The sequence below is a fragment of the Triturus cristatus genome, chromosome 7 (assembly GCF_964204655.1).
Source record: "Triturus cristatus chromosome 7, aTriCri1.1, whole genome shotgun sequence".
NCBI classification, from domain to species: Eukaryota; Metazoa; Chordata; class Amphibia; order Caudata; family Salamandridae; genus Triturus; species Triturus cristatus.
Window position 1 is genome coordinate 1010903626 of NC_140590.1, and position 26681 is coordinate 1010930306.

Consider the following 26681-nt stretch of genomic DNA (forward strand, 5'->3'; position numbering starts at 1 on the left):
TCCATAATGAATAATACACTTCTTCTCATTTGCCTGGGGAGGTGGGTGGGTTGCTTATGACTTTGATGAGGATACCCCTGGAAGAGAACTAGGATTACAGGTAAGTAACTTACCCTTCTCTTCCAGGGGATCCTCATCAATAGTCATAAGCACTGAATAGAGTAGCAAGCTCCACTTCCACCTGCAGGCAAATGAAACTAAGGTTGTATCACCCATGGAGAAAGAGAATCATGAAAATGATTATGCATGGAACAGATTCCTCAAGGAGGCTTGTCCTACTTGAGTGTCTGCTCTGGTGTCCGAATCCAGACAATAATGCCTGGTAAAAGTGTGGACAGATCTCCAAGTGGCTGCCTTGCAGATCTCGGAGAGTGGGACATTATTGAGAAAAGCCGCGGTAGCCGCTTTTCCTCTTGTCGAATGCGCTTTAGGGCGCGCCCCCAATGGTTTCTGAGCCAGTTGGTAGGCCAATGTAATACTTGAAACAATCCACCTAGCAATGGAACGTTTGGATGCAGCAAAGCCCATACGGACAACCCCATAGTTCACAAACAATTGATCAGATTTCCTGACATTCTTAGTCCTATCTAGGTAGAATTTTAGGACCCTTTTGACATCTAGAGAATGCAACGCCCTCTCTGCCGGAGAGGAGGGGTTGGGAAAAAAGGTTGGTAAGGAGATGGCTTGGTTTACATGAAACTCCGATACCACCTTGGGTAGGAACGAAGGATGAGTTCTCATCACCACCCTATTTAGATGAAAAATAGTGTAGGGCTCTTTAGAACAGAGGGCCTGTATCTCACTGACCCTCCGTGCTGAAGTGATGGCTATTAAAAATGCTGTCTTCCATGTGAGGTGCTGTAGGGTAGCCTTATGAATAGGCTCAAAAGGAGAACCCCTGAGCTTCGACAGAACCAAGTTTAGCTCCCAGGAAGGAGAGGGAGGTCTAACAGGGGGATAGACTTTCTTGAGTCCTTGCAAGAAATCCTTCACTACCTGCACTTTAAAAAATGACTGCTGTGAAGGCGAACGCCTGTATGCTGTTATGGCTGCTAGGTGAACCTTTATGGATGAAAATTTCAACCCTGCCCTCGCTAAATGTAGAAGATAGGGCAAAATTACATCCTCCTGGCATTTAGTGGGATCATAATGATGCTGAGCACACCATATATAAAATCTTTTCCACTTACAGAAGTAGGAGTGTCTTGTCGAAGGCCTCCTGGCTTCCTTCAGTATGGACATACACTCTTGAGGGAGGTTCAGATGTCCATACTGGAGGACTTCAGGAGCCATGCTGTTAAGCTCAGCGAGGGAAGGCTGGGATGGTAAATCTTCCCCTGCATCTTGGATAACAAGTCCGGCCTGCACGGCAGCCGCTTGTGGGGTCGGATCGACATGTGTAGGAGATCCGTGTACCACCACTGCCTCGGCCAGTCCGGTGTTATGAGGATCATCTTGGCAGATGAATTCTGCAACTTGGTCACCACCTTGGGGATTAGTGGGAGAGGCGGAAAAGCGTACACAAATGTCATTGACCAAAAGGGCATTCCCTAGGGATCCTGGTCGATGGTATCTTGAGGCGAAGCCTCGGCATTTTGTGTTTTGCTCGTCCGCGAAGAGGTCCACTTGCGGATGCCCCCATTCCCCGAAGATGTCTTCTAACACCTCGTCGTTGATTACCCAGTCCTCTGGCTCTTGAAAATGCCGACTGAGTAAGTCTGCTTGCACGTTGAGTTCTCCTGGTAGGTGCACCGCTTTCAATGAGATGTTCCTTGCTAGGATCCAGTGCCACAGGGACTGAGCTTCCAGCGAGAGCGTTCTGGATCGAGTACCCCCCTGCTTGTTCAGGTAGTACATTGTGGTGGTATTGTCCGTCTGCACTAGAATGGTACTCGTCGTGATCGCAGGCAGGAACGCTTTGAGGGCTAGGTGGACTGCCCTGAGCTCCAGCATGTTGATGTGGTACAACTGCTCGCTGCTGGACCACTGTCCCTGAGTTTGCAGAGTCCCAAAATGCGCACCCCATCCCTGAAGGGAAGCGTCGGTGATTAAGGTCTGAGTTGGGGGCTCTTGATGGAAGGGGATCCCCACTTGTAGATTCCTTGGCTTCAGCCACCACTTGACTGACTGTTTGGCTGCAGAGGAGAGGCAAACCTTTTCTTCCCACAGGGAGTTCCTTTGATCCCATTTGTCCTCGAGATCTTGCTGAAGAGGACGCATCCTTAGCCTGGCATTGGGCACTAGGAAGATGCAGGATGCCATGGCCCCTAGCAGAGAAGAGATTTGCCTTGCTGACGACAGATTGTTGGTTATAATCTGCCTGCCTTTTAGCATAATGGATGACTGTCTTTCCTCCGAAGGAAACACTTTTCCTACTACGGAGTCTATAGTTGCGCCCAGGTAGTGGATCCTCTGCGTTGGTGTAAAATTGGACTTTTTGGCATTCACTCTGAGACCCAACTTGCAACATAAGTTCAGGCATAGCGACAGCTGTGACCGCACATTCTGTGGTGATGAGCCCTTTATTAGCCAGTCGTCTAGGTAGGGATAGACGAAGACTCCTGCGCGCCTCAGAGCAGCCGCTACTACTGCCACGCATTTTGTGAATACTCGAGGAGCTGACTTCAGGCCAAATGGGAGGACTTTGAACTGATAGTGAGAGTTGCCTACCACAAACCTGAGAAATTTTCGATGATTCCTTAGGATGGGAATATGGAAATATGCATCCTGAAGGTCCAATGAACACATCCAATCGCCCATCCGGAGAAGAGGATATATTTGGTGGAGCGCCAGCATGCGAAATTTTTCCTTTCTTATGTGTTTGTTCAGTATCCGTAGGTCTAAAATGGGTCTGAACTCTACCTTCACACTCCTCTTTTGGATGAGAAAGTATCTGGAGTAAACTCCCTTTCCTCTTTGGTTTATGGGCACTTTCTCTATTGCAGATTTGAGTAGAAGCGTCGCTACCTCTTCTCTGAGCTGCTTTAGATGCTGGGATGAATTGACAGGAGGAATCGATGGGGGGTGACTTCTGAAACGAAGCGAGTACCCATGATGCAGTATATTCAGTACCCACTTGTCCTTTGTGATGGACTGCCACTCTGGAAGATGATGTGCAACACTTCCTCCCACCGGAGCGGTGGACAGCATCGGAGGAAGCGGCTTCTCATTGCTTCCCCGGAGCTTTGTTTCCAGCATTAGACTGCCTGTTGTTACCCCGTCCCCTGGATGGCTTGCGGGACTGGTATTGCTGTTTCTTTTGACCTTGCTGGTCCTGGTTCTTTTGCCAATGAGGGGTTTGAACCCTCTGTTGGTAACTGCGCCTGTCATTTCCCTTGCGGCGTCGAAACTCTTTTCTCTTTTCAAGCCCGACATCTTTCATGGTCTCCAGCTCTGCCTTCATACGGGCCATTTCTTCGTCTGCATGGGACCCAAAAAGAGAACTACCGGAGAAAGGCAGATTTAAAATTCTTGTCTGCGCTTCCGGTTTCAAGGCCGTCAATCTAAGCCAGGATGATCTTCTGGCTGTGACTCCATGTGCATATTCATTGTAGGAGAGTAGGGTCTGCAATCCTATGATCACCCAGATTTTTTGCTTTTGCTTCATTGGTTTACGACTTTCTCCGGCTGTGGGCCTGCCAATCAGACCCACAGCCTAGCTGTTCTCTCTCGAAATTAACACACATGTACATTAGGTGCATCCACTAATTGGAACTGGGCCGCCTTGTCAGTCCCTGTCTCAGCATACCACAGGTATCCAGGGCATCGGTGTACCCAGGGCCTACCAGGGGCTGAAGCATGTATTATGCCACCCCCGGAATGGCCGCCCAAATCTGACACAACTGGCTGCACGACAGCTGGGGCCACGTGGTGTAATCACCCGTTGCTGTAGGTGTAGTATTCCTACACCTAAACCCTAAAATGGACACATGGATTCCTATCAGTCACTCCTATAGCAGGCCTTAACAATCCTGAAGGCAGAGTGCAGGGAATCATGTGGGACGGTGCTCTGGCGCGAGCTGAGCCCGTCGACGGCTTGCGGAACCAAGTCCTAATAGCCGTTCCATGGTGACGCGGGCCAACTACTTTTAATGCATTATAATCCTTGCGGTTATTTGCTAACTTTGGCATCGCATCACCTATACATGTCGAGTAAGGTGTCATACGAATGGGAATACGAACCCCTCGCCAGTCCTGGTGGCGGGGTTAGCATTCCCCCCTTTTAGAGGGACACGACATGGAAGTAACCTTGAACCCCGGTTAAAGTTGACTCAAGCCTCAGCATCACAAAATGGATGCTGCCACCAGACACAAGTCTGACCTCCTGCTGCTGGGAGACCTTCCAGCGAAGGGAGCTTGGACAAAGGGTTTCCTGTCGAGGGCGGTGTTAGCACCGTCCCAGACAGGGTTTGTGTATCCCAGGTAGGCAGGGCTGAAAGGAAGGTGATTGCAAGTGGCACCCCGGTGCTCACGGTGCATAGCCCGGCTCAGACCAGTTTCGGGGGGCCTACCAGCCCCTGAGCTGGCGCGAAGCCGGACAAAGGATAGGGGTGTAACCACCCCCCTCCTGGCTCCACCCATAGGTAGAACCTAGTCACGGGCCAACCCCTTTTTCTTAGAATAAAGGTAGGAGCGAGTCCCCTTCCCAAATTGGATAATCAGATAATCGGATAACTCCGAATCACGAACCACTTTCCACGAAAGGAACTCTTGACTATTTCTGAAGACTCTCCCTTGTGGCTAAGGAGTAGCCACCCTGCACCAGCAGGCACCACCTAAGCGCTTGCGGTTTGCTGTACGTCTCTCCTACGGATCAAGACTGCCCAGCTCGACGAGACCCGAGTCCCTGCCATCTCTGACCTTTTACCTGCCTCATCAGCCCAGCTGAGAGTCGTAGGTGTGACGAGACTGCGGGACCGGCCATCTTCAGAACCTGCACGACGCTTATCTAGCACGCCCACCGAGGGACCCTCGAGTGAGTGCACCTAGGGTTTGAGAAGCCCTAACCCTGAGCAGCTCCAGCATCGAAGTCTGCCTCCCCAGCATCCCCGAGATCTGCGTGGGGGCCCTTCCGCTCCTTGCTGTTCACCGCGTTGTCCGACCACTTGCCGACCGGCTTGTGGCCCTCTACACGACGCACCAAGATTGTTTTCATCACCGGTCTGGTTGCTCCAGACTGGCTCTTGCTTCCCTCCAACAGAGAAGTACCACGGACCCTCCTGGTCCACTCCCGACGCCATCGTGACTTCCCCGCTTGGGTTGCCACTGCCAAGATCCGCTGCCCCTTCCTGGGCTCAGCATCATCGACAGCAGACACCTTCGTGGGACAGCTCGCCCTCCATCCTGGTCGCCGCCGCGCCTCCTGGTCCGAGGAACAGCCGAGTCCGACGTCACCCACTCACCTGGTCGAGGTGACTTCAGCCGGTACCCTCCTGGTACCCACACGATCGCTGGCTAGCGGTTAAGAACTGAGTCCCCTCTGCTTTCAGGTTTCCTTCATCACCGATCCAGGCTTGGATCTCGCTGAATATCGACCCTGGTCGCCTGCCAGCAACTTCTTCTTTCAGGCTCCTGAGACTACACGAGGACTCCCGACATCTTGCCGAACTTCACGCAGCCGCAGCCGCTGGGCTAGGTAACTTGAGCATTTCAGTGCTCCATCGCAGGTTCGCTCTACAAGTGTCTAGTTCCTTTTTCGTTTAGTCCCACTGATCGGAACACTCCGGAATCAGTACCTCCAGACTCTATCCATTCGCATTTCCCTGTAAGTGTAGATGGTTTCCCGTGCCCCTCGGGCATTTGTGTAAATTGTGCAACCAGTAGTATTTTCCTAAGAGTTTTGTAGTGTGCTTAGCTCCCTGACTCATAAAGAGCCAGGGTAGTCTTGTTATAAATAAATATCCTTTTATTTTCATAACAACTTGTGTGGTGTCCTTTCACTTGGTGTTCAAGGGGTATATGTGATGGTAAACAGCTGGCTTAACACGCCCTCTAGAGTTTAGCCTAAGACTGCTCGTATCCACGCTACTAGGATAGCTGGTCTATAAGGTTGACTTACAACCAATCATCAATAAGGGTCGTTTGGAATGATACACAGTGATCACTAGAATAGTGAGCACTACATATCAGGCCAACTTCTCACATTGGTGAGCAGCGGTTGGGATTTGAGCTTGCTGTTGTTTTACCACGCACGTATCCTAAGAATATCACAGTGAAAGATCACATAAGTACCCAGGTACATATAACTTAACTTAGAATACTCCGAGTTCTACTGAACCGGCTGTTGTAGTGTAACAGGGCTTAGCACACCCTGACTACAACTCTTAGCAAGGGATCAGTAGGTAAACCCATAGTGTAGGTAGGTGCAACACTTACACCTCACTAGAAAAGCATGTCGGTCCACGGAGAGTCTGCAGGGACTCCCTTAGTGGTCAGTGACCCTCCACAGGTCGTGTCACGATATGCAACTCTTAGCTTCAAGGAGATGCGACAACTGTGTGCCTCCAGGAAGCTAAACCAGGGTTCTAACCCTACCATCGCAATACTGATAGGTCTCTTAGAGGCGTACGATGCTAGGAGGTCCTCTAACCCAGGTCCCCCCAGTGCAGATGGGAACATGCCTCCCTTAGAGGGAACCCTCGGTGACCCAGACCTCGACCTCCACACAGAGGAGGAGGACGAGGACGAGTTATCGGGAGACGAGGCAGACAAAGGTCCAGTGGTAGTCGGCAGGCTTACAAGGACCAACTTAAGCAGGCATGAGAATGGAACTGGGGGAGCCCCGGGCCCACGCTCAAGCAGGCTTAACCTTGGGAACGGACGAGCTAGGTCTCTCTCCAGAGGCTCTGGCAGATCGGTTCATACACATGTCTCTCAGGCACCTTCTCAGAGAGGAATGACTTCCCCTCAGAGGAGGGAGCACGAAGCGAAGATGCGGGAGGTCAATCTGAGGATCGAGCGGGAAGAACTTGCCCTCGCCAAAGAAAGACTTGCCTTAGCCCGAGAGCAGAAATTAAGTGGGTTAGATCCCACTGGTGGCAGCATTCTCAATAGAGAGAAAGACAGGGGTATAGACACTAGACACCTGAGTAAAATAGTGCCCCCCTTTAAACAAGGGGACGACATCCACAAGTGGATAACTGCCTTGGAGAGGGCCTGCACTGTCCAGTGCGTCCCCCCAAGCCAGTGGGCAGCTATACTGTGGCTTTCCTTTGAAGGTAAAGGAAGGGACAAGCTCCTCACTACAAGAGCTGAGGATGCTAACAACTACCAAGTCCTGAAGAACACACTGATTGATGGGTTCGGCTTAACCACGGAACAGTACCGGGTGCTGTTCCGGGACACCCAGAAAATTCAGTCTCAGGATTGGGCTGACTTTGTCGATTGTGCCACTAAGGCTTTGGAAGGCTGGTTGCTGGGTAGCAAGGTTACTGATTACACAGGATTGTACAATCTTATCATGCGAGAACAGATTTTAAACAACTGTCAGAACCAATTGTTGCATCAGCACCTTGTCGACTCGGATCTGACCTCTCCCCAAGAATTGGGAAAGAAGGCAGACAGATGGGTCAGAACAAGGGTCAAGCAGAACCAGAATCAGAACCAGGGTGGTCAGAAGAAAGCAGACCAAAAGGGTAACAAGAACGAACAAAATGACCAGAAGTCTTCGACAGGTCCCCAACAAACCAAAGAGGGTGGGGGTCAGGCTTCACAGAAGAAGAAGACTCAAGAAGGCCAGTCAAAAAGGTGGTGCCAATACTGTAAAAGTAAGACTCACTGGTTTAGTGAGTGCACCAAGAAAGGAGGGCAAACTCCTACCACTGCAGCCCCTAAGGCACCTGCGCCCCCTAGTACAGTCAGCAGTGGTAGTGCGCCTCCCAAGGCATTAGTTGGGTTAACCTTGGGAACCGAGGGGAGTGACGACTTAGTCGGCACGCTCACTCAGGCCGTCCTTGTCTGTACAGGGGATATGGATATGTCCCCTGATGCCAGTCCCAATACTTTGGGCAAATACAGGCAGACACCTTTGATAAATGGAAAAGTGGCTCAGGCCTACAGGGACACGTGTGCCAGTGTCACCATGGTGACGCCTAACTTCGTGGACCCTGGACAGATCATGCTAGGTACCAGTTACCTAGTGACCAATGCCAGCAACGTCACTACCAATCACAGTATGGCAGTTGTTGATTTCTCCTGGGGAGGGGTAAGTGGCCCGAAAAAGGTTGTGGTTAGTTCAGACCTCCCCGTAGAATGTCTGTTGGGCAATGATTTGGAAACGTCACAATGGTCAGAAGTGGAGCAGAGGACTCACATGGAAATGTTAGGTTTGCCAGCACATGTCCTTGCTGTGACCAGGTCACAGGCCAAAAGATGCCCCACTGAACAGGTGCTGGATCCTGGAAGAACGGACCAGACACCTTCCAAGAAAAGGAGCAGTAAGGGTAAGGCTTCGCCTTCCCCCTTGCCCCAGGTCGTGGATCAAGTCTCCGAGGAGGCTGACCTTAAAGAACTGAGGGAAACTGAGCCGCAAGAGCTTGAACCTGGTCAGGTTGAGTTTCTGGGCTCAGGGGGACCCTCCAGGGAAGACCTGGGGAAGGCACAGTTAGACTGCCCCTCACTTGAACCCCTCAGACAGCAGGCCGCTGCTGAGGCTGCAGGGAACGCCACAGGTACCCACAAAGTGTACTGGGACGATGGACTCCTGTACTCTGAGGCAAGAGACCCCAAACCTGGTGCGACCAGGAGGCTGGTCATCCCCTTGTCTCTGAGAGGTTTCCTTCTCACCTTGGCCCACGAGATTCCCCTTGCAGGTCACTTAGGCCAGAATAAGACTTGGGACAGAATTGTTCCACACTTTCACTGGCCCCACATGTCCGAAGATACGAAGGAGTTTTGCCGCTCCTGTGTCACTTGCCAAGCCAGTGGTAAGTCAGGTGGCACAACAAAGGCCCCCCTCATACCACTACCCGTGGTGGGGGTACCCTTTGAACGAGTGGGGATCGACATTGTCGGACCAATGGAACCCCAGACAGCATCAGGGCACAAGTTTATACTGGTGGTGGTGGACCACGCCACCAGGTATCCTGAAGCTATTCCCCTTAGGACCACTACAGCACCTGTGGTGGCCCGGGCCCTACTTGGAGTGTTCTCCAGAGTGGGCTTCCCTAAGGAGGTCGTCTCAGACAGAGGTGCAAACTTCATGTCGGGATATCTGACTGCTATGTGGAAGGAATGTGGTGTCAACTACAAGTTCACCACACCCTATCACCCACAATGCAATGGGCTGGTTGAGAGATTCAACCGGACCCTAAAAGGGATGATTCACGGACTACCTGAAAAGCTTCGGCGGAGATGGGATGTCCTGATACCCTGCCTCTTGTTCGCCTACAGAGAGGTCCCGCAGAAGGGGGTTGGCTACAGCCCTTTTGAGCTTCTGTTCGGACATCCTGTAAGGGGACCCCTTTGTTTGGTAAAGGAAGGATGGGAGAGACCTCTCAGAAAGCCGGCATCAAGCATTGTGGACTATGTGCTCGGTCTCCGCTCGCGGATGGCGGAGTACATGGAGAAGGCGTCTAAAAACCTTGAGGCGAGCCAAGAATTACAGAAAGCTTGGCACGACCAAAAGGCTGTCCTAACTGTGTATCAGCCTGGACAGAAGGTGTGGGTGCTGGAGCCAGTGGCCCCAGCAGCACTCAAAGACAAATGGTCTGGGCCCCACACGATCATTGAGCAAAAGGGAGAGGTCACCTACTTGGTAGACCTGGGAACTCCCCGGAGCCCCCACAGGGTGCTCCATGTAAACAGGCTCAAGGCATATGTCGACAGGGAGGGCATGGGCTTGCTCATGGCCACAGATGAGGGACAGGAGGAGGAGAGTGACCCTCTCCCAGACCTGCTCTCTCAGAACCCTGACGATGGATCAGTAGATGGTGTTGTCTTTTGTGGCAGCCTCTCTGGACATCAACAAGGGGATTGTAAACAGGTTCTTCAATCCTTTCGACATATGTTCTCTCTGACACCCAGTCAGACCAAGTGGTGTACCCACGAGGTCGACACTGGGGACAGTCTGCCCGTAAAGAGTAAAATCTATCGGCAACCTGATCATGTCAGAGACTGCATCAAGACAGAGGTGCGGAAAATGTTGGAGCTGGGAGTCATTGAACCCTCGGACAGCCCCTGGGCTAGTCCCGTAGTGCTCGTGCCGAAACCTCACACCCAGGGCGGTAAGAAAGAGATGAGGTTTTGCGTGGACTACAGAGGTCTCAATGCGGTCACTAAGACCGACGCCCACCCAATACCAAGAGCAGACGAACTTATCGACCGGTTGGCCTCGGCCAACTACTTAAGTACGTTTGACCTGACAGCTGGGTATTGGCAAATCAGGTTAGCTGAGGAGGCCAAGCCCAAAACAGCATTTTCTACCCCGGGTGGGCATTATCAGTTCGTGGTAATGCCCTTTGGTTTGAAAAATGCACCTGCCACCTTCCAAAGGCTGGTGAATCGAGTTCTCACTGGGTTGGACGACTTCTGTGCGGCGTATCTGGACGATATCGCTGTCTTTAGCTCCACCTGGGAGGATCACCTGGTCCACCTGAGGAAAGTGTTAGAGGCCCTGCAGAAGGCAGGCCTCACTATCAAGGCCACCAAGTGCCAGATAGGGCAGACACAGGTTGTATACCTGGGCCACCTTGTAGGTGGAGGCCAGGTTCAACCATTGGAGAGCAAAATACAGGCCATCCAGGACTGGGCTCCTCCAACCACCCAGACTCAGGTTCGAGCTTTCTTGGGCCTGACTGGTTATTACCGGAAATTTGTCAGAAATTATGGATCCATTGTGACCCCGCTAAACGACCTGACAAGTAAAAAGATGCCAAAAAAAGTTCAGTGGACAGCAAGCTGTCAGAAGGCATTCGATGACCTCAAGCAGGCCATGTGCACAGCACCTATCCTAAAGAGTCCAGACTACTCCAAACCATTCATTGTCCAAACAGACGCTTCGGAGCTGGGTGTGGGAGCTGTTCTATCGCAACTGAATTTTGATGGTCATGACCAGCCCATAGCTTTTATTAGCAGGAGGCTGACCCCCAGAGAGAAGAATTGGTCAGCTATTGAGAGGGAGGCCTTTGCTGTGGTTTGGGCCCTGAAGAAGTTGAGGCCATACTTGTTTGGCACTCACTTCAAGATTCAGACCGACCATAAGCCCCTCTTGTGGCTAAATCAAATGAAGGGTGAAAACCCCAAACTACTTAGGTGGTCCATTTCCCTACAGGGGATGGACTTCACAGTGGAGCATAGACCTGGCACTGATCATGGCAATGCAGATGGGCTCTCCAGGTATTTCCACTTAGAGCAAGAAGACTCACCTGGTCAAGGTTAGCTTATTGTCCCAAAGTTTGGGGGGGGGTCATGTAGGAGAGTAGGGTCTGCAATCCTATGATCACCCAGATTTTTTGCTTTTGCTTCATTGGTTTACGACTTTCTCCGGCTGTGGGCCTGCCAATCAGACCCACAGCCTAGCTGTTCTCTCTCGAAATTAACACACATGTACATTAGGTGCATCCACTAATTGGAACTGGGCCGCCTTGTCAGTCCCTGTCTCAGCATACCACAGGTATCCAGGGCATCGGTGTACCCAGGGCCTACCAGGGGCTGAAGCATGTATTATGCCACCCCCGGAATGGCCGCCCAAATCTGACACAACTGGCTGCACGACAGCTGGGGCCACGTGGTGTAATCACCCGTTGCTGTAGGTGTAGTATTCCTACACCTAAACCCTAAAATGGACACATGGATTCCTATCAGTCACTCCTATAGCAGGCCTTAACAATCCTGAAGGCAGAGTGCAGGGAATCATGTGGGACGGTGCTCTGGCGCGAGCTGAGCCCGTCGACGGCTTGCGGAACCAAGTCCTAATAGCCGTTCCATGGTGACGCGGGCCAACTACTTTTAATGCATTATAATCCTTGCGGTTATTTGCTAACTTTGGCATCGCATCACCTATACATGTCGAGTAAGGTGTCATACGAATGGGAATACGAACCCCTCGCCAGTCCTGGTGGCGGGGTTAGCATTCCCCCCTTTTAGAGGGACACGACATGGAAGTAACCTTGAACCCCGGTTAAAGTTGACTCAAGCCTCAGCATCACAAAATGGATGCTGCCACCAGACACAAGTCTGACCTCCTGCTGCTGGGAGACCTTCCAGCGAAGGGAGCTTGGACAAAGGGTTTCCTGTCGAGGGCGGTGTTAGCACCGTCCCAGACAGGGTTTGTGTATCCCAGGTAGGCAGGGCTGAAAGGAAGGTGATTGCAAGTGGCACCCCGGTGCTCACGGTGCATAGCCCGGCTCAGACCAGTTTCGGGGGGCCTACCAGCCCCTGAGCTGGCGCGAAGCCGGACAAAGGATAGGGGTGTAACCACCCCCCTCCTGGCTCCACCCATAGGTAGAACCTAGTCACGGGCCAACCCCTTTTTCTTAGAATAAAGGTAGGAGCGAGTCCCCTTCCCAAATTGGATAATCAGATAATCGGATAACTCCGAATCACGAACCACTTTCCACGAAAGGAACTCTTGACTATTTCTGAAGACTCTCCCTTGTGGCTAAGGAGTAGCCACCCTGCACCAGCAGGCACCACCTAAGCGCTTGCGGTTTGCTGTACGTCTCTCCTACGGATCAAGACTGCCCAGCTCGACGAGACCCGAGTCCCTGCCATCTCTGACCTTTTACCTGCCTCATCAGCCCAGCTGAGAGTCGTAGGTGTGACGAGACTGCGGGACCGGCCATCTTCAGAACCTGCACGACGCTTATCTAGCACGCCCACCGAGGGACCCTCGAGTGAGTGCACCTAGGGTTTGAGAAGCCCTAACCCTGAGCAGCTCCAGCATCGAAGTCTGCCTCCCCAGCATCCCCGAGATCTGCGTGGGGGCCCTTCCGCTCCTTGCTGTTCACCGCGTTGTCCGACCACTTGCCGACCGGCTTGTGGCCCTCTACACGACGCACCAAGATTGTTTTCATCACCGGTCTGGTTGCTCCAGACTGGCTCTTGCTTCCCTCCAACAGAGAAGTACCACGGACCCTCCTGGTCCACTCCCGACGCCATCGTGACTTCCCCGCTTGGGTTGCCACTGCCAAGATCCGCTGCCCCTTCCTGGGCTCAGCATCATCGACAGCAGACACCTTCGTGGGACAGCTCGCCCTCCATCCTGGTCGCCGCCGCGCCTCCTGGTCCGAGGAACAGCCGAGTCCGACGTCACCCACTCACCTGGTCGAGGTGACTTCAGCCGGTACCCTCCTGGTACCCACACGATCGCTGGCTAGCGGTTAAGAACTGAGTCCCCTCTGCTTTCAGGTTTCCTTCATCACCGATCCAGGCTTGGATCTCGCTGAATATCGACCCTGGTCGCCTGCCAGCAACTTCTTCTTTCAGGCTCCTGAGACTACACGAGGACTCCCGACATCTTGCCGAACTTCACGCAGCCGCAGCCGCTGGGCTAGGTAACTTGAGCATTTCAGTGCTCCATCGCAGGTTCGCTCTACAAGTGTCTAGTTCCTTTTTCGTTTAGTCCCACTGATCGGAACACTCCGGAATCAGTACCTCCAGACTCTATCCATTCGCATTTCCCTGTAAGTGTAGATGGTTTCCCGTGCCCCTCGGGCATTTGTGTAAATTGTGCAACCAGTAGTATTTTCCTAAGAGTTTTGTAGTGTGCTTAGCTCCCTGACTCATAAAGAGCCAGGGTAGTCTTGTTATAAATAAATATCCTTTTATTTTCATAACAACTTGTGTGGTGTCCTTTCACTTGGTGTTCAAGGGGTATATGTGATGGTAAACAGCTGGCTTAACACGCCCTCTAGAGTTTAGCCTAAGACTGCTCGTATCCACGCTACTAGGATAGCTGGTCTATAAGGTTGACTTACAACCAATCATCAATAAGGGTCGTTTGGAATGATACACAGTGATCACTAGAATAGTGAGCACTACATATCAGGCCAACTTCTCACATTCATGCGCTGCCAGTGTTGCACCGTCCGCCGCTGCACTTATGATCTGGTTAGAAACCAGACTCCCCTCATGCAAAATCTCTTCGAAGTCCCGTCTGTCCTCTGATGGAACTTTGTCAATGAACCTCTGCAGAGAGTCCCATAATGACCTATCATAGCGCCCCAGAAGCGTCGAGGCACTCGCCACCTTTAAGCTTGAGGATGCTGAGCCGCAAACTTTCCTCCCCCAGGAGTCTTGTGTCTTACTGTCCTTATCTGGTGGTACCGTTGAAGACCCAGCTACTGCATGTGTCTTCCTGGCAGCGGCGGTGATGACAGAGTCCGGTGGAGGATCTGATTTAAGGAATAGAGGATCCTCCGGAGCTGGACGGTACTTTTTTAGAATTCTCGCCGGCGCCGTTTTGGTGGTTGCTGGTGTGAGAAAGATATCCATTACCGGTTGTAACAAACCGGGGACTAATGGCAATAACGGGCGTGACACTGTGCATTCATGAAGAGTTTCAAAGATTATGGATGAAGTGGTCTCCTGAACCGGCATAGGGATATTTAATTTTGTAGCTCCTCTACACAACACTTCCTGAAACGTAGAAATATCATCTACCGGAGATACCCGAGAGGGTGGCGTCTCCGAGAGTCTCGGTGAATAATCCCTTTTGGATGATCTGGAAGAAGGGGAGGTAGAAGGGGTTCTACGGCGCCTTTTCTCTGATCTGGTCGACTCTCTTCTGCGGGAGGGAGACCTGGATCGCCTTCTTGGTGCTCGAGAGTGACTTCGGGATTCTCTTTCTCGAGATCTTAGTCTGATCGGTGTCGCTGGGAATACCACGCCCCTTATTCTTGTTAGCGATGCCTTTATTGCGTCTGGCATAGCAGGGTCCTGAGGCATCTCCCTTACGGGACTTTGAGGTACCGCATTGTCCTCCTCCTGCGAACTTTCTCTTGCAGGTACTGGAGATTGATGCACCAGCTCTGGTGATTCGGATCTTGAACCTGAGCCCTCTGATCCTGAAGGCGAGATAGATATGAGACGCGGTGACTCAGGAGTTGTATATATCAGTCTATGAGGAGATTTTCGCCTTGAGACTGGTCGAATCGTGAGGCGAACATGTGACACCTCCTGCATACCCTCAACAGAGGGCTGCCTCGACGGTGATAGGCCTATCACCGGAGATCTTTGACTCGAATCTTCGAGGCTCCGAGCTTCTTGTCTCGACGTCGAGATTATCTTCGACGGAGGCTTCATGTACCTCACCAAAGCTTTGGAGACCTGTGAGGACGGAGGCACCTGCCTCGACGTCGACTCCGACGGAGGCACCTGCCTCGACGTCGACTCCGACGGAGGCCTCTGCCTCGACGTCGACTCAGACGGAGGCCTCTGCCTCGACGTCGACTCCGACGGAGGCTCCTGCCTCGACGTCGGCCCTGACGGAGGCGTCTGCCTCGACGTCACTCCTGACGGAGACTTCTGTCTCGACGTCGAATGCTCCGACGACGTCGAAAGCCTCTTCGCCGTCGAACGATGTTTCCTCGACGGCGATCTTGATCTTGACGGCGATCTTGGTCTCGACGTCGACTGTGGTGGAGATCGCCTACGTACTTCTTGCGACGTCGAATGATGTCTCACCGACCTCGACGTCGAACGATGTCTTTCTTTCGACGACGAACGATATCTCTGTGCAGACGTCGATCGATCTTCTCTTGACGTCGACAGATGCTTTTTCGACGTTGAACTGTGGCGCCGAGTCCTCGACGCCGAGCTTTTAGACGCCGTCGACGTCGAACGCATCCGCTTCGACGCTGAATCTAAAGTCGACGACGATTTTCTCTTTGCAGCATGACTTCCCCTTGACTCCTTACCTCTCAGCGACGATCCCGCCGCTGGAGTCTTCGACGCCGAGCCCGACGTCGATGGGGAGCAAACAGGGACCAACTGCTTCGACGTCGACCGTTCTGCTAGGCCGTACAGCCTAATCCTCTCCCTCTCCTTTAAAGTCCTTTTGGAAAGGTCTTCACAATGATGGCATGTTGCTGGAGAGTGAGAGTCCGGCAGACAGATAATACACACCTCATGTGTGTCTGAAGCAGCCTTCTTTTTTCCACAAGATGGACATGGAACAAATAAAGAAGGCATTTTTCTGACAAAACAGCAAAAAAATCAGTCAGAAAAACACAGGATACTAACTTCCTCACAGATGTTATAAGAAGAAGTCCAAAAAATCTTAAAGTTGTAATAATTCTTGACTAAAGAGTCAAAAAAGAAGAGAGCTGAATTCCAGGGTCCTGACTGAAGGAGCCGGAAAGAACAACTGACCTAACTGTCACCCCTGAGGCATGATGGGATATGGAAGTCAGGGCTGCCTTAAAGGCACGGTGCCAGTTTTTACCTGCAGGCTGGCAATGTGTTGTACATCTGTGTTTTTCCACAGTTTGTTCTCTTTATTTTTTGCTTTCTCATGAGTGTTTACCTCATTAAAAAAAAAAAAAAAAAAAAAAGAGATTTAGCTGTATTGTTATACCTTTATATATATATATATATATATATATATATATATATATATATATATATATATATATATATATATGTGTGTTATTGGATGTGTATATTTACATTGCCTAGCCTTTTATGGGAGCTGCATTTGCTTGGAAAAAATGATACTGTATATATGTATGTTTTTACATATATAATTTTATTATTTCCGGGGTCCCCGCACATGGGCGGGAATATTCAGTGCTTATGACTATTGATGAGGATCCCCTGGAAGAGAAAGGAGAGGTTCTGATTCTACAGGCAGTTTCCTTTTTAGTGGGATCCTGAAAGGGTCCAACGGTGGTTCCGAAGTTATCCTTCGCTCGTGGAGAATCATCCTGCCAGTGTTGGCGTCGATGACACGTGACGGAGACGTCTCAGCAGGTGTAATCGTAGTCTGGGTGACCCGTGTCCTGAGTTGGAACATTTTCGGGATTGTTGACGGAGGCAAGCCAAAGGTAATGTCGGACCGGAACCCGACGGGTCCTGGAGGGCAGCCTTGGTTTTGCTGCTTTGTGTCGCACCAGGTCGTACTTGGAGCGCCTTTGAGGCTTTGGCATCGACCAGGTTCGTAGAGGCGGCCGTGGACTTTTTCGGCGCCGGTGGTTCATCGAGTCGAGGTGCGGAGATGACCGTCGACGTCTTCGGTGCGTGAGGCTTTGGTGTCGTCGAGGGAGCGATGCGAGACGCAGCAGGCGGTGCAGCCCTCGGTGTCAGTGGCGTCGGTGCCAGGAGCCGAGCAGGTTTGTCGGCGCCGAAGGCCTTTTTCCGTTTGTCGACTCCGACGTCGCCCGCTTCAAGTTCGGCACCGAAGTCTCTCTTGGTGCGGTCGGTGCCGACGCGTTGCGCTGGCGTCGAAGGCGTGGAAGGCCTCGATCCGACCAGCGCCACTTTCGGTTTCGGTTTCGTTGGAACCGGAGCAGCTTTCGGTTTCGGTTTTATGGAAGGGAAACCAGCCGGTTTAAGCAGTAATGGCTGCCGCTGAATGTCCGAGGCCGGGCCCGAGGGCGGGGCCGAAGAACTGCGGGATGGGTCTCGGGTAAGGCCCGAAGGCGATCCCTCGACCGGAGGCTGTGGAACTAGGCTTTCATCGGTCTGAACAGGTAGGCCTTGTTCATCATTGGAGCTACTCTCTTCGGCCCCTAAGGCCTCCTCGTCGTCTCCTACCTCGGTGTCGTCTTCACCTCTGTGGAAGAGTGATTCGTCGACTTCGTCCGATCCGGATTCGTGTTCGGAAACGGGACTGGAGGGTAAGACTTCCAATTCTTCGACGTCTTCGGCCTCGTTGAAGATGTCTGCTGGGGCCGGTGCCGCGTGCTGCGCCTCGAGTCTCGCCGCTCGTCGATTCCGTAGAGTCTTCTTGGAACGGAACCGGGCACAGGCCATGCATGTCGATTCGTCGTGGTCCGGCGAAAGGCATTTGTTGCACACCGGATGGACGTCGATGTGTGGGTACTTCGCATTGCATACCGGACACCTCTTGAATGGCGTCCTCGATTCCATCGTCGAAGTAGTCGATGAACAGGTAAATGCGAAAAAAGTCGGTGCTGAAAGTTAGTAAACTAACAAGGTTGTATCGAAAACCGATCGATAAACAGTACCGACGCGAACTAAAGGCCTTTTGGCCTCGACAAAATATTTTCCTAGCTTGAGCTAAGATAGCACATCCGAACCCAATGGCGGAAAAAAACAATCTGAGGATGGAGAGGATGCCCATGCGCACTGTAGTCCAGGGGAGGAGTCACCTATCCAAGGATACTTCGAAGACTCTTCCAGGACAACAACGTGCAAACATCCGGACCCAACACTAGGCGGCGATCTATGCACAGATATGAATTCAGCAGCACACATGCCTCGAACATTATTTTATTTACGGCAATATTAAAAAAAAAAAAAATGTTTTAACATCAGTGCATTTTCTACCGAGAATACTCGTATTTTAAAAGCATCACATTTTGTATGCAGTTCAAATATGGTCAATTATTAATTGAATATGAGCTACATTTGCCTAAATTCAGATCATATGGATAGTAGTATAATTTGTAGGTCTCGGCTAGCTGCACAAAAAGATAAGGGCTTAAAAAGGAGTTAGAACCAGGGTTAGGATTGCGATTTGGGTTTAGGGTTTGCATCACGGTGACAGGAGAATAGGGTTAGCGGTTTAACCCCGTCCCGTTTATTGGACCATATATACACTTCTTAAAGTGCATAAGAATGCAGCACATGTCCGTTCTAAGAGCAGCTCAAGAATGTACATATGTTTATAGAGATGGAAAGTAGAGGGCACCCTGTGAAGTGACACTGCTTGTGAGATGTAGATTAAAACAGGGAGCGCGTGCTTCGAGCTCCTCAGCGGAAGCTTTGGGGTAAATCAGTAAATTAATTAAAAATATTTAACAAAAGCATTGTCAAAGGTAGGTAAAGCTGGTGACCAGAAAGGCTTGACACACTAGCCGGAGAGTGAATCCCCCTGGTGTGCCAGGAAACTAAATTTCCGTACCTGCTGCAAAAACAGCTCGGTGTCGTGCTGGCCCAAGGGCCACAAGGAGACACCTCCTTAAAGGTCATTAGCTAAAGCCCGCCAGAGACTGCCTAATCACCACACACTTTATCAAATACATCAGGCTTGTAGGCTATGCACAAAGCTCTTGCACTTTTCTTGTTTAATAAACAGAACTTGATGCTTTATTGTAATAGATGTCAAATTAACTTGTTCAGTTGTTTTTACAGTATGCTTTTTAATGATGTTTCATATTGTAATGGTTGTAATTAATCATCAATAAACAAATACTGGTGCTGGGCACTGGCACCAAAGTTGGAGGTGTCTAGCATAAGTCCAGGACTCCTGCAATAGGTCTCGCATTTGAGGGTGATTAAGCTATTGACATTGTAAATAACAATGCCGTTTCTTTAAATGTTTTAAAAACATAAACAAAAAAAATGTCATGAGCAATGCCAATAGCTTTAACTTTAACAATGCCGAGACCATTGCATTGTAAATGCTTGTTGTCCGTGCCAAGGTTGTATGCACAAAATCTGCATGCATTGTTAGAATGTGGGATGTATCTGTCCATTAGTTATCTCACAAATAACTATATATATATGGCACTTACTATAAGTGTTTATTACTATCAAAAGTAACCTTTTTTTTAGCAACTTTAAAATAAGAAAAGATTGAGAAAAAAACAGCAAGTTCTAAATATATGCCTCTTGTTTGCAGTCAGGTCCTTGCTGCAGGTTCATAACTCACTAAGCTGTGTTAACTTTTGACCTGCAGGTAACACAAGGCTCTATGCAACAAAAACAGTTATCAATTAAGCTATCTTCATAAACAACTAATCTGTGATTTACATGTTACATGCTGTGCTTTCCAGCAGATACATTGATCCTCTACGCAATATTATGGTGAATTAAACCTTTGATTAGAATGTACACAGATCTTTCAAGCAAGTGCATTACCTCCAGATTTATCCACTTTATTCTTACTTATGATGGCCCGAGCTCACCTACTTATGGGAAGTGCCTCAGATTTCTGGTTTTCATGATTAGTGAAGGCCCAACTACAAAATGTGCGGAATTATTCAGGCACTCTTTTCATTCACGCCACTAGTCTGTGTTTCTGGCAAACCTGGAAACCAGAGTTGTTTTCGAAGAGACATAGTTTGTATAACTTTAGTGAGCAGCATATTCTCTCTCTGCCATTGGATGAGAAAAGTTGATACACAGACAATAGCGATATTGCTGTTGGTGGCTCAGCCTTTCAACATTCCGTTTTATGTGGTTGAAAGGAGTAGTGGAAGTAGTAAACACGCTGCAGATGCAATATCAGAAAGCATAAAGTATCTACTGGGATGATGTGGCTACACTATGGTCCTTACCTTAAGGGTGTCAAATGCAGTGAGGGCTTCCACTTCAGCAGATTCTGTCTCTATAATCTATGGTAAAAAAAGTGTTTAATTACAATTGGCAATTTTCAAAACGTTACTTAACAAAATCATTAACCGAGTTCTGCAAGATAGAACAAGCATTTCAATGCAATTGGTCTGCTTAAGTTTAAAACTGAGCGCGGCGCCGCTTCACGGACACAGCGCTCGTTTTTTAAATATATTTCTTAACTTCAACACTGAGCGCGGTGTCCTTGAAGTGGGCCTTGCACTCAGTGCTAAAGTTAGGAAATATATCAATATACCGAGCGCGGTGTCCGTGAAGCGGCGCCGCGCTCAGTTTAAAGTAAAAAAAAAAAAGACCCGCAGAGCGTTTCCCTTGCGGGAGCGAGCAGGGGCACCATATGTTTGCAAGTTAATTACAAACATATGATGTCAAGTTCGCTCCCGCAAGGGAATCGCCAAACGTGCACGCGTTGCCATTGAAAGCAATGCAACACATGCACGTTTTTAGGGCAAAAGGCGAGTTGATTTCAAAAGGTCTTTTTTCTAAGCAGTGCATGCACGCTGTGTAGGCAAGACCTAAAAATGCCACTTTATGCGCCCCCCCCCCCTTTATTCTACACAAAAAGGGAGATCCGGCTTCCTTGTGGAAAATAGTCCCCTTAGGATGCAGAAAGGAACTGGATGTGATAATCACGAGACGTGGTTTAACTTTAAACGTCTGGAGTTTGAGTTCGAATCCCAGCTGCTACTACCCGACCAAAGTCAAATCTAGGGCAAATCGGTAAAGACACCCCATCTGTACAAAACTAACGGATGCGCTTTTGGCAGAATGAGTTGTACAGACCAAAGGAATCGTCTATTTAAGCCACCTTAAACATTAAATAGTACTGACAGTGGAGGGGACATACAGTTGTGCCATAGTCTGAAATGCTTATCAGGGGAGCAGAGGGGTCAGTCACCGATGCAGCGCAATTCGCACAGCCATCAGCCTGGCAGCATTAAGCTTCATGGGTGGAGGCGGCGGCGGGGGGAAGTGCGGGGTGGGGTTATGCAGATCCAGAACGCATTAAGCAGCAGAGACTAAAGCCCTTTGTGTTCCGGATCTGTGAGTATGTAGGTCGTGGCTTGTGTTCATGCACATCATAAATCCCCTAAAAACGCCAATACTGTGCTGGACATGAAGGGTTTTAGTATAAGTATAAGTATAAAAAGGCTTATAAAGCGCTCGTATACCCGAAGGTGTCTTGGCGCTGTGGTGTGTGAAAATAGCAGGGAAATGAGCTAAGGTTGTGCCTGGAACAGGCGGAATTTGAGCATTTTTCTGAAGAGGGCATAGCCCGGTTGGAGTCGCAGCTCCACAGGCAGTTGGTTCCACAGTCTGGCTGCACAAATGGCGAAAGAGCGGCCGCCCCATCTAGCAAGTTTGTGTCTGGGAATACAGATAAGGCCAAGATTGGCCGACCGCAAGGCACGGGACGGAATGTAAGGTAGAAACCTGTTGGTCCCATCATTCGTGCCCCCGCCGAAACGGGCCCGATGCACCAGACAGAGTGCTTTAAATTCAATTCTTTGTTGAACCGGTAGCCAGTGTAGGGAGTTCCTACCCCCTGAGGTGGACAACCCCTGGGTAAATTGAGAATTACCCGAACTGCGGCATTCTGCAGAGATTGAAGCTTTCTGACCTGAAACTTGTCAATGCCCAGAAACATGGCGTTGCAATAGTCCAATCTGGACATGAAAAGTGCAGCCATCACAGTTTTTTTTAGCGACAGTGGTATATAGGGAAGGATCTTCCGCAAGGTTTTTAGCAAAAAGAAACAGGAGGACGTTAAGCTGTTGACCTGAGCTGACATATTTAGCTTTTGGTCAAACATTACCCCCAGATTCCTGACCTTGGTGACCGGGAGGGGGCATTTCCCTGCCGCCGATGGCCACCAAAGAGAACTCCAGACTGAGGGGCCTTTCCCAAATTCCATCACTTCTGTCTTCTCCGTATTTATTTTCAGAAAACTCAGGTGCATCCACTTCATCACATCAGAGAGACAGGCGTGGAATTTGGCTGCTATTCGGTCAGGATCCTCAACAACTGATATCACAAGCTGAGAATCATCAGCATAGGATACCAGTAAGAAGCCATGCTTCCTGACCAAATTAGCCAGAGGTCTGACATATATATTAAAAAGGGTCGGAGAAAGAGCCGAGCCTTGGGGGACGCCGCAAGGCAGGGCAAAACTGTCAGAGTGTAAACCGGCCCAATTTAAGCATTGCTTTCTGTCTTCCAAAAAAGAGGAAAGCAAGGTCAAGGCTCGTCCTGCAATCCCGACTTCCCTGAGGCGCTGAATCAGCACCAGATGGTTCACAGTATCGAACGCAGCAGACAGGTCCAGGAGGACGAGAATAGCTCGTCCTCCTGCGTCTACTGTCGTCCGAATTCCTTCGGCTGCCGTTATTAGGGCGGACTCTGTGGAGTGCCTAGGCCGGAAGCCGTGCTGGGAGCTGTCAAGCAGGGCGTTAGTGTCCAAGTAATCCATTAAACTTTGGTTGATGGCCTTTTCAATGACTTTGGCCATCAAAGGGAGGCCGGAGATGGGACGATAATTTTTGGGTTCTGTGGGGTCCAGGGAGGCCTTCTTAAGAAGGGGTTTGACACATGCTGATTTCCAAGTGACTGGATACGTACCTACTGCTAGAATCTGATTGATTAGGGTCGTAAGACTTGGGCCAATCCTTTCCGCTATTAGGTGGATGATATGAGGAGGACATGGATCGGAGGCGGCCCCGGACTTTATGGAGCCTAATAGTGCTAAAACCTCCCCGCAGGTTAGAGGATCAAAGTTAGTCAGTGTACATGTAGGCATCACCTGCTGAAAATCCAAGGTGGGGGGTCCTGAGGTGTTAGCTAAATCATTGTAGATAGTAGCTACCTTAGTGTGAAAAAAGGTAGCTAGTTGGTCACAGAAGGACTGGTCCGGACTGAACTGGTTAGTCTGCTGCGGACTTGACAGAAAGACTACAGTTTTAAACAATTCTTTAAATGAATTCCCAGCCTCAAAGATTTTACGGGAGAAGTAGTCCTGCTTGGCTTTCAAAATGGCCCGCTTATAGTTGTGCAGGGCCAGGTTGTATGCCAACTTATGGTCCCTATTATAGTCGGTTCTCCAAAGTCGTTCCCACCGTCTACATTCTACCTTCAGGGCTTTCAACTCCGGACCATACCAGGGGGCACCCGGAGGACGCCTGTTCTGGGTAGCTGACTGGAGGGGAGCAACCTGGTTAATGGCATCCCCAATCCAATTAGTGAGCTGAACAACAGCTGTGTCATTATTATCCTCCGAGATGGGAGGGGGGCTACCCAGAGCTTCCATCAGGGACTCTCGGGCTACCCTCTTCCATCTCCTATAGAAGATCTTGTTGGGTATGTGGGGACTGCTTCCTACCCTTAGTTTTAGCCCAATCTTGAAGAACACTGCCCTATGATCGGTCCATGGCAGGGATTCAACCCTGAGATGTACCAGGTCGGGGTGACTGGAAAAGAGACCATCAAGGGTGTGGCCTCCATCATGAGTTGGGGCTGTCACCAGTTGAGGTAGTCCATAAGCCTCCAGGCAGTCCAGAAACCTCATAGTGTCTGAGTTGTTTGTGGCCTCCAAATGGAGATTAAAGTCCCCAAGAATCGTATAGGCCTCGAACTCAGCACAGGACTCTAGATACACCAAAACATGCAAGTACTGCTTTTCAAGATGCGGGTCTACGGCACTCTTGTAGACCAGGCAAGATGGCACGGCAGGAGCTGGCACGGGCAGCCATCTGGGCATTGCTGTCGAGCCCCAAGCTCCTTGAGGCGCCCTATAGACTCAGGTAGGCGCAATAAAGCTGCCAGTCCCCCAATCACATGCTCTCCAACAATTCTAAATGGTGAAAGGAGGGTGGGCGGTGATGGATAGGAAGGGGGCAGGTTGGCTTTTTTCCGAGATTACATTTTCAAGTAGGGGCAACACAGTTAAGTTTCTCAGGCCAAAAATGCCACAACAAATACTGAAGAGACTAAACAAAATAAAATCCCAGAGGAATGCACATGTGACGCTTATAGGGAAGTCTTTCCAGGAGGGGTAGTAACAATCTCAAACTCCCAGCGGTCACGAAAGGCAAAAAAAAAACAAGCACGCACGCCTCGCGCTACAAGTGGGAGGGTTGAGGGGAGTGCGACCGAGAGCACACAAAGCGTTTCCCTTGCAGGAGAGATCCAGGGGCACCATGTGTTTGCAAGTTAATTACAAACATATGGTGCAAAGCTCGCTCCCGCAAGGGAATTGCCAAACGTGCACGGGTTGCCATTAATAGCAATGCAACGCATGCACGTTTTTGGAACACAAACTGAATCGATGGCTGAAGGTCTTTTTCCTATGCAGCGCATGTGCGCTGCATAGGCAAGACCTAAAAACGGCTGTTGGATGGAGTTCAGCCAGTTGGTCTCCCAGGCCAATCACAATGTGCCTTCCTGACACATAGCTGTGGCAGGAAAACCTTCACACCTGAGTTGGCGGATTGAAATGGATATAAGGTAGAAAACTACCTTGTTTCTTTTTAGGTCTCGCCTAGCTGCGCACATGCGTTGCATAGGAAAAAGACCTTTTGTAGTCGATTCACTTGTTCCCCTAAAAACCGTGCACGCGTTGCATTGCTTTGAATGGCAATGCGTGCACGTTGCGGTAGCGAGCAGCGCCATGTGTTAGCAATTATTGCTCCTGCAAAGGAAACGCTGACTGCTTCTCGGCCGCACTCCCCCACCCCTTACTTGCGCGAGCGTTTGTCTTTAGCTTTTTTTATCTTACTCTTGCTCGCTCTTTTTTCATCTCTACCTTTTTCAGAGATTTCCTTTCTCTTCATCCTTCTTTCTGGCTTTCTCACTCTTTCTCTGCATCATGTTAAAAAATAAGTCCCAGTTGTAAAACCGATTACCTGTGACCACCGCCTACACACATGAAGCCCCGCTGCAGGTATGTGGACCTACCCAGCTCAGCGCACACCTTCCCCGTCACCCCCGAAGGCCTCTTCTGAGAGGGCGGCTTGCGCGAGCCGCGCCAGGGGTGCCTGCCGCGAGACCAATCAGTGTACTGCGCCCGCACGCCGGGCTCCAAAACAATGCAGCTGCTGAGAGATGAGTGAGGAGCTGCAGTTGCTCACGCGAGCCCCCGTCGCAGGCCTGGGCGCAGCTCCGCCGTGAGTGACAAGTGAAAGGTCGAATCACGGGGGAATGGGCGATGAGTTATTAATGGTGACAGGTACACTACCTGGGAGACAGGCTGACAGGGGGAAGGAGATTATTTATATGTGAATAGTTAACAGCTGTACCCACTGCTAAGCATTACACGCATGCCACGAACTGCAGCCGTCCGAGCTCGGCTCATCCAAACACGAGCAACTGCCTGTCACCCGAATGCAAAGCATCGCAGCAGATTAGGGCGGGAGAGGGCTGAGCAGCGTGAACGCTGCCTGGCTCGAAGATGGCACTGTCAGGCCGCAGCTCGAGGAGTGGAGATGAAAAGATATCCCGGTTCTGAGAAGTCTGTTAATGATCACCGGGAAGTTGGAAAGCGGCAGATTCTTGTTTTGTGTGTTTTTTTCTTCGCAGGCCCGGGGGAGGCTCAAAGGAGAACAGATGCGCAATGTGTGGTTTGCCGACCGAGAGTCCCGGAGGGAAAGGCAGTGGCGAGAGTCAGCAAAAGATATTCTAATTTTTATGAGGAGTGTGCTGGACCACACTACCGGCAACTGAACTGAACGGAGCACTGAACAAGTGTGCTGCATTTTGAGGCATTTACTGGGGCTGGCAGGCATTTTATCGCAATAAACAATGCTTAATTTATAAAACAATTATATATATATAATTACAAATGCAAGGGTTAAAAGTTTTTCTTAGGCACTTCCTGCGTAGTCGGCGTCACCAAGACAATAAGAAACGGCAGTTGCATCAGGAAGGTAGCATCCACATCAAGGGGTTCCCAAATAGGTTCCAATAGGGACGGGATACTGACCCAGCTCCTCTACTTATGGACTTATCCGGTTGCTAATTGTAGCAATACTTGTCATGTAAGTGGGCGTTAACCATTAATGTCATATTTCTATATTAAAGGGGAGATGGCCTATGAGGAAACATTCCCATTGGGCTGAAGGCTCACTTTTACGTGACTTCCTACTTAATCATGCTTCACCATAGCCAATAGGTCTCGCCTTTAGGACCTTATAAGTGTTTAGCCATGCAAC

The 26681-nt window shown here is 50.2% G+C and overlaps 1 protein-coding gene across 5 annotated transcripts in view; it reads right to left on the reverse strand.

The window, feature by feature from the left end:
• Positions 1-26681, reverse strand: part of LOC146811006 (uncharacterized) — a 1023327-nt gene that overhangs the window by 836208 nt on the left and 160438 nt on the right. For all 5 annotated transcript variants that reach the window (XR_014965768.1, XM_085614480.1, XM_085614477.1 and 2 more), the window contains exon 3: positions 20406-20462. The gene's annotated coding sequence lies outside the window, so the exon portion shown is untranslated. The remainder of the gene's footprint in view (positions 1-20405; positions 20463-26681) is intronic.